General features: G+C 44.8%; 1 protein-coding gene across 2 annotated transcripts in view; it reads left to right on the forward strand.

Annotated features, from left to right (window-relative positions):
• The window catches only part of LOC139559045 (transcription factor SOX-13-like), a 52,030-nt gene that overhangs the window by 598 nt on the left and 39,322 nt on the right, over window positions 1-12,110 (forward strand). The window contains exon 1 of one of the 2 annotated variants that reach the window (XM_071374712.1): window positions 3,494-3,514. The exons of the other annotated variant lie outside the window; for it this stretch is intronic. The gene's annotated coding sequence lies outside the window, so the exon portion shown is untranslated. Of the gene's footprint in view, window positions 1-3,493; window positions 3,515-12,110 lie in introns of those variants that run through there. 2 annotated transcript variants of the gene reach the window in all.

Consider the following 12,110-nt stretch of genomic DNA (forward strand, 5'->3'; position numbering starts at 1 on the left):
AAGAGGAGAAGATGCCAGTTCTGTTGGCAAACGCAAATTAAACTGTTTCATCTACTTTCCAGAGAATAGCTGCGAGTGTTAAAACGCAGATGTTTTAAATATATCTGTGTTCTCTCATGGGTCATGGCATAATTATTATATAAATACTTTGCTGGGGAGGTGTTGGGTGTTAGCATGGGCAGACAAGGCATCTGGCATAATGGCCAAATGCCAGATTGCTAGTCCATTTTGGGCTCATTGAGGAAAAAAAGTGGGCCGGTGTGTGGGCATCAAAGAAAGAAATTGGCTGGTGTGTTTGTAATGCCAGGGCCGATTTCTGGTCCCAGTCCGCCCCTGGGTGTTTGGATGTGTAGATCTTTGTAGTTTTGGTAGAGTTGGAGGATTGGTTGGAATAGGTAAGGAAAGAGAACATGCTTCATAATTCAGTAAAGTTTTACCATTTGTAGAGTCTATGTGCAATCTGCTCTTCTAGATCATATGGACATAGCTCTGGGTGGAGGTGACAGAACATGCTCATTGAGCCAGACGAGGCATCTTTATTGGTGTTCAGTCTTGATGGCTGGAATGAGTTGATTGACAGCACTAGACAGCAGAGATGTCTTCATGGACAATGTGTGTGTGCATCGTGCAAGTTTTATAAGCAAAGTATGTCACTCTGTAGTGTGCAGGGTCTGGGTAGGCATACCCTACTGTGTGTTTGGCTATGTGTGTTGAGCATGCTTGGTCTGGGTACTGTGTGTATGATGGGACTGTGTTTAGGTCTATGTGTGTGTGTGTGATGGGACTGTGTTTAGGTCTGTGTGTGTGTGATGGGACTGTGTTTAGGTCTATGTGTGTGTGTGTGTGTGTGTGTGTGTGTGTGTGTGTGTGTGTGTGATGGGACTGTGTTTAGGTCTATGTGTATGTGTGATGGGACTGTGTTTAGGTCTATGTGTGTATGTATGATGGGACTGTGTTTAGGTCTATGTGTGTGTGTGTGTGTGTGTGTGTGTGTGTGTGTGTGTGTGATGGGACTGTGTTTAGGTCTATGTGTGTGTGTGTGTGATGGGACTGTTTAGGTCTATGTGTGTGTGTGTGTGTGTGATGGGACTGTGTTTACGTCTGTGTGTGTGTGTGATGGGACTGTGTTTAGGTCTGTGTGTGTGTGTGTGATGGGACTGTGTTTAGGTCTATGTGTGTGTGTGTGTGTGATGGGACTGTGTTTAGGTCTATGTGTGTGTGATGGGACTGTGTTTAGGTCTATGTGTGTGTGATGGGACTGTGAAGTCTGAAGTTACATAATTTGAGATGATTTAAGGCTTTCGTTTCCAGCCTATGGCCTCAGTGTGTATCTGAGAGAGCCAGAGTGTGTGTTCGCCTTTACAGTGACTGGCTGCACACAAAGCTGTCCGTCAGTGGGGAGTCCCTGACCTTTCTTTCTGTCCATATCTATTCCTCACTCGCTTTTCTTATTCTCTTTTCTTTGCCGTCCTCATTCCCACTCTGTTTTGTTTCATTCTCTCTGACACACACAGCGAGAGAGAGAGACAGTCTTATTTGCTCTTGCCCAATGGCTAGCCCTAATGGCTGTGTTGAGTTCCAGTTTGTCTTTAGCCTACAGAGAAGAGGGTCTGTGTTAAAGCAGGCAGAGAAGGGAAAAGGGACTGACAGTCTGTCAGCAGCAGAGAGCTGACTCCATGTTCACGCTGTACTGTCTCAGCTGTCACTGTCTCTGTCTCCACTGTCAAACATTTCAGCGGGTGCACCTACCTCTGCAGAAACACACACACAGATCCGGTGTGGAAATGAACCAGAGTAACTGACGGGCTGTGTGTGCTGTTCTAACAAGGAGAGGGTTGACCTCTAGCATCCCCTCGTCTCTCTCTGAGGATGCGCCTCCAGGTGAAAGGGTTCACACAGGATGAGAGGTGACCTGGATGCACTTTCTCTCTCCAAGTCAGTCTTCGAGTCACCTATCAAGTTTGACCTATCGGTCAAGTTCTATTGAAAGAGTCTTTACACCTTCTTGCTAAATAAAGCATAGTCAATGATTACCTGCTGAATAGAGAAACTATGAATGACCTATTGTTGAAATGTATCCAGCTGCTCTATAAGCTGTCTCTCTGAGTGTTGGTCTGTTGAGTGACACAGTGATATATGTTTCTGCTCCACTTCATTTCTATTGGCTAAGTTTAAGAACTCAGGGCAGTTTGTGTGTGTTTGTGTGTGTTTTTGTTGCCTTTGTGTGTGTGTGTGTGGCCCATCTCCTATACACCAAGCAGGTCCATAAGGGCAGCAGAGCAGACAAAGATTGTTCTCTTTCTTCTTCTGTGGCAGTCTGCATTGTTCTCCCTGTCCTATTGAACCAGGGGTCCACAGAGACACACCACAGTGGAGACAGAAGTGTGTGTGCTCCCCCTGTGTGTTGTGTTGTGTGTGTTCAGATCAAGTAAAAAGTGATAGATTGGTTGCTGTGATCCATAGAATGTATTATGCAAATGTCCTTGGATCATCAAGTCATTAAACAATACGATGAATTTGTCATTAAAAACTGAATACACATGGAACACACACTTATTCAGTCCTTGACAAGTTAAGTGGATGTTTTAAATCACCTCTGACACTTTTTTTTTTGTTGACATTTATGTGTCAGTGATGTTGTGGGAAGGGTGTCACAGGGCAGAGGGATAAGGCGTGCTTGTGTCTATAATGAGGGGAGTGAAAGGCCTGTGGTGAAATGGAAGTGCATGTTGTCTCCTGTTGGATCTGAGACTCAAACCCCATGATTAATGAGCCAGGCACATTTCTTGATGTGTGAGAGAGGATGAGAATGATAGAATATTGACAAAGAGGGCAGTAATCATTGACTACATTTGACTAAGTGTGTTAGTTCAGTGCAAACTAGGTTAAAGAGGCATTGCAATGGAAGAAAATTGTGTTTTACACACCATTGCTCTGTGTGTGTGAGTTCACATGTTTTTGGGCTCTTTCCTTATTGAGGCATGATATGATTTAGAGAGATCTTGAGGTAATATTTTATAATATGCTTTGATTTTATTAGCTACCTGATCTTTGTACCGAACTCTGAAATGCACCACTTCAACGCTAGCTATCTTAACACAGGGGTTCCTCTGAAAAATAACATTTGCTAAAAAAAAGGGTTTTGTGTCATGATGCTGGCTTTCACTGGCCTCATCACAGGAAACCCAGTTTAGTGTTTTGTTTCACTGATTGGCCGATGCATACTTCATACTCTGGAGGAGAGTTAGGAGATCATTGACTTTTGATTCATCTCCGACCCCTCCCTCTAACACCTCATCTCATGCGTACACACACACACAGTCTCCACCTGTTGTCTCGGTGGTGAGTGGTACCTTATTGGGGGAAACATAGCATAGCATTGCTTATAGAGCTCTCAGAAGAGACACAACACAGTCAGTAAACTCGGTCAAAATAGCTCAGTCAGTAGAGTCCAACAATAGAGAACACATCTTACCTGCTGCCCTGCTTATCAGCCTCTCTTAGACATTTCAAGGTAAGACTCCTTTCCACCAACTGGTTCCACTTCAGTCATTAATATACAGTATTATGAAGCAAAATGACTGACAATAAGTTTAATCCATGAGTGTTTTTCATTTGCGACGTTATAAAGTTCCAACTAAGGCACTACATCTTGTTTGTGGCGCACTGAACTTTTTGTGTTTGTTGGGTTAAAAGTTGCACTTTACCTGTACTTTATTTTTCTGTTTTCCAGTCATCTCATTTGTATGGTGTCTTTTTGTTAGATTTTTGTGCCAGTTATTAATACAGCATAATGTCACAACAGTCTGTAACAGGCATCGTTACTAGATTCAGCCGCGGGCCAATTTCTTTCTTGAGGGGACGGTCAGGGGCCCGGAACATAATAATAATTTGTGGACTGCAAATTGACAGCAAGAAGCCCAAACAGACACTGTATAATATTTGACTAAAACAATAATTTCAAACTCCGTTTACATTTGTATATGATCACATGTATCTCTCTATTATGTGTGGGAATGCTTTGGAACAGATTCCCCAAATTTAAAATCACTTTGAGCAAAAAATTGCTCAGAATTTGGCCTGCGGGTGAATATATATTTTTTTAAACCCCCCCGCCCCCCCAAGTTTTGTCAGCAATTGATCTATATTTCTCTTCTAAATATTCCCCCAGATGGCGAACCCTTGTCTTTAACATCATACAGTCTATGATGTGTTTTCTACAGGTGTCTGAATGTAGTGTTATTGAAGGATGCTTCATGGTAGACACATATTTTCCTCTATCTCCTAACTGGTCATTTCTGGGAATAATGTCAACCACACCTGGTGTTGTATTGTGCATTTTTACCTTGGTGTGAACCGTGGGTGTAGATTCAGGGGTCTGTAGTGCTGTTAGAAGCCGGTGACGTGTTCTACTATAGGGAGCTATTCACTAACGGTAATAAATCAGTCTGAACAAGAAAGAACGGAAGCTGCTGTGAAGGCTGCTTTGACTTTCTCATGCCACAGCTAAACAGCTTTTAATCCCTCTCAGAATACGTGTGTGTGTGGTGTGTGTGTGTGTGTGTGTGTGTGTGATCCTGTACCTTCTGCAGGTGTGTGTTAGTGCAGAGGGCACTAGGTGGGGCGCTGCTTCAAAAAGCAAGCTGCTACAGGACCAAGGCGGGTTTCGCCATGCCTCTATCTAAATAGATTTCAGGAGGATCTTTTGTTGGTTAAAATGTTTTGTTTCGCCCATTTCATTGTTTGTGTAACGTGAGCGATGCAACATCAGACAGTGGAATTTTACTTAATTCATTCGGCAATGTATGACTGACTCTTCTCTCACAAGTCTATAAGAAAAAAATACAAATGATATGGAATGGCCAAACATACTATTTAAGTGTTGAATTGTCAATTTATGTTTAGACAACCATAAGCAATATATTTTAGACAGTCTTCCTGTAAAATCCAACCACATTAAAGAAAATCTAATATTTCCCATCACCATAAGTTGTTAATGGGTGACTGGTGTGACTGTAGGTAACAATATTGGACTGCTCTCGCCAATGCATTTCCCAAGACACAGATGAGGTGAGGCAGTACATTTTACACAATACAAATCGTTCCGTCTCTTTATGTTGTTCTGTGGTTAATGGAATGTCACTGTATAGTATTTGTATGGATGATTGTGATACTCCCTGTTCATAAGTAGAGCACTTCAACCATTCCTTGTCCTGGGACCCCCTCCCAGGCTAACTGGCGACCCCCTCCCAGGCTAACTGGCGACCCCAGGGGCCACCATCATACGTCAGCAAAAAAATATCACGTCTTATTATCAGGTGAATGATCATGACAAGGAGAAGTAATCAACATTTTTAAAAATGACTAGATTTCGTAGATTAGTTTAAATTATTTTGACCTAACTGGAAGAAGAATTTTCAACTCTAATATACCTTTCTAGCTAATAGGTTAACTCAACACATGTTTTGCTAACAGCAGCTGGTTAATGGGCCATGTGTTGGCAAAAATATATGTCCAAGTCAAGAAAGCTTACCAGCAGCTAGCGGCACTTTCTGCACTGGTAGCCTGTTCTGCACTGGTAGCCTGTTCTGCACTGGTAGCCTGTTCTGCACTGGTAGCCTGTTCTGCACTGGTAGCCTGTTCTGCACTGGTAGCCTGTTCTGCACTGGTAGCCTGTTCTGCACTGGTAGCCTGTTCTGCACTGGTAGCCTGTTCTGTACTGGTAGCCTGCTCTGCACGCGTACGTAGCCTGCTCTGCACGCGTACGTAGCCTGCTCTGCACGCGTACGTAGCCTGCTCTGCACGCGTACGTAGCCTGCTCTGCACGCGTCCGTAGGCTTTGAAACAGCACCCACGAACAGGCTATGTCAGATACTCCAGTGAGTGTAATTGGCTCCAATGAGTGTAATTTGATCAATATGAGGAGATGAGATATAAAGTTGACATCATTATGAAGAAATTCTATTTTTATATAGGAATGTCATTCAAAATGTGTTTATTCTGTTGTTGCTTACGATACTTAAAAAAATATATATAAATAAAATTGTGGGTTTTGGGACCACCGGTTGAATACCCCTGCTATCAGAGTGCGCTCTGGGCCTTCTTAGAAATTCGGAGCGTTCAAAGCACACACTGGACGCTCTGGCTGAGGAGTAGGGTTCAGAACGCACAATGGGCTGGCCGAGGAGTAGGGTTGATCTGAGCGTTCTGACCTCACACTGGACTCTCTGGCTGAGGAGTAGGGTTGATCTGAGCGTTCTGACCTCACACTGGACTCTCTGGCCGAGGAGTAGGGTTGATCTGAGCGTTCTGACCTCACACTGGACTCTCTGGCTGAGGAGTAGGGTTGATCTGAGCGTTCTGACCTCACACTGGACTCTCTGGCTGAGGAGTAGGGTTGATCTGAGCGTTCTGACCTCACACTGGACTCTCTGGCCGAGGAGTAGGGTTGATCTGAGCGTTCTGACCTCACACTGGACTCTCTGGCTGAGGAGTAGGGTTGATCTGAGCGTTCTGACCTCACACTGGACTCTCTGGCTGAGGAGTAGGGTTGATCTGAGTGTTCTGACCTCACACTGGACTCTCTGGCTGAGGAGTAGGGTTGATCTGAGCGTTCTGACCTCACACTGGACTCTCTGGCTGAGGAGTAGGGTTGATCTGAGCGTTCTGACCTCACACTGGACTCTCTGGCTGAGGAGTAGGGTTGATCTGAGTGTTCTGACCTCACACTGGACTCTCTGGCTGAGGAGTAGGGTTGATCTGAGCGTTCTGACCTCACACTGGACTCTCTGGCTGAGGAGTAGGGTTGATCTGAGCCTTCTGACCTCACACTGGACTCTCTGGCTGAGGAGTAGGGTTGATCTGAGCGTTCTGACCTCACAACAGCTTGGGTGCTTGACTGCTAACTGGCTAAAGTTGGCTAGCTTGCTACTTCCAGACACAAATGTAAGAACACCTCACTAAACATTTTACTCTCCCTAGCGGACCTGGTTAGTGTTTTCATGTTATCAAGAGGGTTAGTGACTGTAACTGTGTTACTGGCAACAATTTAATTTAATTTTTTTTGCGGATGTTTACTGTTCATCTTTTATAACAACGGAGTTTAGGGCTTCTGTTAATTGCTCAATTATTCTGCGCTCTGGTACTCTCTACCCAGAGTGCTCTGAAATCAGAGTAGATTACCAGGGTGAATTTACAAATACACCCGATTTATCTCAATGGGACTGGCCTTGTTCAATGAAGTCTAAATATATACATAAATAAAAATACATTAACTCTTGACAGAATATGCAATATCTTAATATTTAGCAACTTTACAGTATTGTACTGTAGAAGTTCTTTATGGAGTAGTAATAGTTCATAAATGGCCTACTCCCAAAATATTCTGAATTTGTTTCTGATACACTTTTTTGTTATTATTAACCATGAACATTTGCATGGTTGCCGTCCTGGTGTGGCCCCTCGGATACAAATATATGTGTGTTGTGGCTGTCAGGTGTGTGAGGGTGGTGAATATCACCTGTTGGTTGTCACAACCCAGTGTCCAGTGGATTTGTTTATCTCCCATCAGGAGAATTCACAAACACTCTATTGATCAGCACCCACCTAAACAGCACAGCATTATAACCCACTAGTTTCCTGCTCCATTTACATGCCTTTCCCCTGGGTGTTTGAACAACATACACAACAGATTGCTTGTACCGTTAAGTTTAATTCCTCATCGCCGGACACACACCTCAGTGTGTGTGTGTGGCAATTTGCAAATGACCAGAGACAGTTTTATTTTTTTCCACAGCTGTCTGAAGAATGATTTGCATCTCTTTTGGAATCAGTGAAAACGAATAAAGAACTGTGTGTTCGTCTTTTTTTGTTGTGCTTTTTGTTTGTTTATTAACTTTGTCAGTGAAGCTCTATCTGAGCCATTGTCCAGCACTAAATGTGAATGTAACCGTGCTTAAATAAATAACCTTAACAGTGGAAAAACAACCATATTACGGTCAATTCAGTAGGATTCATTCTCTCAAATCCTCTATTTAATTATTCAATTAAAGTAAGCACATTTTGGATTAAGTGCCATGTATTCTTTTGAAATATTATGGCTGTTTTTGTAATATTTCCACATATTATATAGGTGTATTCCAGGGGTGGACTGGGACCAGAAATCGTCCCTGGCATTTAACACACCGGACCAGTTGTTTTCTTCTTCTTTGAGGCCCCCACACCGGCCCAGCAGATAATGCACCGTATCAGATATTTATGTAGTTGGTGCTGTATATTTAATCAATAAGGCATGAGGGGGTGTGGTGTATATGGCCAATATTTCAGGGCTAAGGGCTGTTCTTAGGCCTGACGCAATGCCGTGTTGGTCATATATATCTAACCCCAGAGGAGCCTTATTGCTATAATTTTTTACATGACCTTTATTTAACCAGGCAAGTCAGTTAAGAACAAATTCTTATTTCCAATGACAGCCTAGGAACAGTGGGTTAACTGCCTTGTTCAGGGGCAGAACGATAGATTTTTACCTTGTCAGATTGAGGATTCGATCTTGCAACCTTTCGGTCCAAGTCCAACGCTCTAATCACTAGGCTACCTGTCGCCCTTATTGCTATTATAAACTGGTTACCAACGTAATTAGATTAGTAAAAATAAAATGTTGGTCATACCTGTGGTATATGATACACCACGTTTTCATCCAATCAGCATTCAGGGCTCTCACCACCCAGTTTATAATAACTAACTTGAAAAAATGTTTGTTTACAATTGTACAAAAAGACTGCTGGAAAGGCCAGATTGCACGATTGTCATTTTGATGACTCATGGTTAGCCTACTGTACATGGTAAGCTAGTTCACACCAAATGGTACTTCACGTTTTTAGTATGGAAAACATCTGAGGATTTTTCTGCAATATTCAGAATATTCAGAGTAATTAGTGGGTAGGCAGGTTAGATAGGAGAGGGGGGCTTTGACATTTACTTTCTTTGCTTTGGTTCCGTCCAGCCCCTTTTCCCCCATATTACCGTGTAAAGGAATAAAATCCTAGTAAACGGTCAATTCTGCCTTTTGTCGTCCTTTCTCGCACCTACAGTCCCATACCTCTTTCACTTCACGGGGAGTTGAGTTGTAGCAGGGTGTTGCGTTCCCTCTTCACAGAGGTGTGCGTAACAATATTGACAATTACATTTTTTATTGAATAATAATCTAATTTCCGCAATTACATGTGGAAAAAACATATTTGAGTGAACAGTATCAAGCCAACAGCTTCTCCCTGGTTTTAGCTTGTGGCTATCACTGTCTAGCTGGCTATCACTGGCTATCACTGTCTAGCTGGCTAGCTGGCTATCACTGGCTAGCTGGCTATCACTGTCTAGCTGGCTATCACTGTCTAGCTGGCTATCACTGGCTATCACTGTCTAGCTGGCTAGCTGGCTATCACTGTCTATCTGGCTAGCTGGCTATCACTGGCTAGCTGGCTATCACTGTCTAGCTGGCTATCACTGTCTAGCTGGCTATCACTGTCTATCACTGTCTATCACTGGCTATCACTGGCTATCACTGGCTATCACTGTCTAGCTGGCTATCACTGTCTAGCTGGCTATCACTGTCTAGCTGGCTATCACTGTCTATCACTGGCTATCACTGGCTATCACTGTCTAGCTGGCTATCACTGTCTATCACTGGCTATCACTGTCTATCACTGGCTATCACTGTCTATCACTGGCTATCACTGTCTAGCTGGCTATCACTGTCTAGCTGGCTATCACTGTCTAGCTGGCTATCACTGTCTAGCTGGCTATCACTGTCTAGCTGGCTATCACTGTCTATCTGGCTATCACTGTCTAGCTGGCTATCACTGTCTAGCTGGCTATCACTGTCTATCACTGGCTATCACTGTCTATCACTGGCTATCACTGTCTATCACTGGCTATCACTGTCTATCACTGGCTATCACTGTCTAGCTGGCTATCACTGTCTAGCTGGCTATCACTGTCTAGCTGGCTATCACTGTCTAGCTGGCTATCACTGTCTAGCTGGCTATCACTGTCTAGCTGGCTATCACTGTCTAGCTGGCTATCACTGTCTAGCTGGCTATCACTGTCTAGCTGGCTATCACTGTCTAGCTGGCTAGCTGGCTATCACTGTCTAGCTGGCTATCACTGTCTAGCTGGCTATCACTGTCTAGCTGGCTATCACTGTCTAGCTGGCTATCACTGTCTAGCTGGCTAGCTGGCTATCACTGTCTAGCTGGCTATCACTGTCTAGCTGGCTATCACTGTCTAGCTGGCTATCACTGTCTAGCTGGCTAGCTGGCTATCACTGTCTAGCTGGCTAGCTGGCTATCACTGTCTAGCTGGCTAGCTGGCTATCACTGTCTAGCTGGCTAGCTGGCTATCACTGTCTAGCTGGCTAGCTGGCTATCACTGTCTAGCTGGCTAGCTTTAGGATATTTTCTAGCCCATATCAGTGACAAACTTAGTTATGGTATCGATACGTCAGTACACAAACAAAATCTAGCTCACTTTATTTTGCCTGTTAGAAAGAAATAGCCACAAATTCATTCAGAAACGGAGGAAGATGATAGCTAGCTATAGCAAGCTAATGTTAGTCGATGCCTCTTCAACAAGAAGCAACTGTGACAACATTGATCCTAAGATGATTAAAAAAAAGAATTCCCACTGAACAAAATCCACAATCCATCCCTCCAAAGAAAGCATGTCTTCTCCAAAAGAAGCACCACAGACACCATCCAACGGGTTATCCACACACACCGAGAGCCCAAGTGCAGACACCATCCAACGGGTTATCCAGTCACACCGAGAGCCCAAGTGCAGACAGCATCCAACGGGTTATCCAGTCACACCGAGAGCCCAAGTGCAGACAGCATCCAACGGGTTATCCAGTCACACCGAGAGCCCAAGTGCAGACAGCATCCAACGGGTTATCCACACACACCGAGAGCCCAAGTGCAGACAGCATCCAACGGGTTATCCACACACACCGAGAGCCCAAGTGCAGACAGCATCCAACGGGTTATCCACACACACCGAGAGCCCAAGTGCAGACAGCATCCAACGGGTTATCCACACACACCGAGAGCCCAAGTGCAGACAGCATCCAACGGGTTATCCACACACCGAGAGCCCAAGTGCAGACAGCATCCAACGGGTTATCCAGTCACACCGAGAGCCCAAGTGCAGACAGCATCCAACGGGTTATCCAGTCACACCGAGAGCCCAAGTGCAGACAGCATCCAACGGGTTATCCACACACACCGAGAGCCCAAGTGCAGACAGCATCCAACGGGTTATCCACACACACCGAGAGCCCAAGTGCAGACACCATCCAACGGGTTATCCACACACACCGAGAGCCCAAGTGCAGACAGCATCCAACGGGTTATCCACACACACCGAGAGCCCAAGTGCAGACACCATCCAACGGGTTATCCACACACACCGAGAGCCCAAGTGCAGACAGCATCCAACGGGTTATCCACACACACCGAGAGCCCAAGTGCAGACAGCCAAAAACACAACTCATGCGGCAAGCTACAGAAATAAACTTTGAGCACAATCCACTCTTTTAAAGAGAACCTAGCTCCTTTTCTCCGAAATGCCATCAGATCCATGATGGAAAACAATGCCGACACGTTGCATTTCGGTTTAGCCCACCATCCCCCCACACAGACATGCATACAGTTACGGTTTAGCCCACCATCCCCCACACAGACATGCATACAGTTACGGTTTAGCCCACCATCCCCCCCACACAGACATGCATACAGTTACGGTTTAGCCCACCATCCCCCCACACAGACATGCATACAGTTACGGTTTAGCCCACCATCCCCCCACACAGACATGCATACAGTTACGGTTTAGCCCACCATCCCCCCACACAGACACGCATACAGTTACGGTTTAGCCCACCATCCCCCCACACAGACATGCATACAGTTACGGTTTAGCCCACCATCCCCCCCACACAGACATGCATACAGTTACGGTTTAGCCCACCATCCCCCCCACACAGACATGCATACAGTTACGGTTTAGCCCACCATCCCCCCCACACAGACACGCATACAGTTACGGTTTAGCCCACCATC

This window comes from Salvelinus alpinus, chromosome 2, assembly GCF_045679555.1.
Source record: "Salvelinus alpinus chromosome 2, SLU_Salpinus.1, whole genome shotgun sequence".
Taxonomy (NCBI): domain Eukaryota; kingdom Metazoa; phylum Chordata; class Actinopteri; order Salmoniformes; family Salmonidae; genus Salvelinus; species Salvelinus alpinus.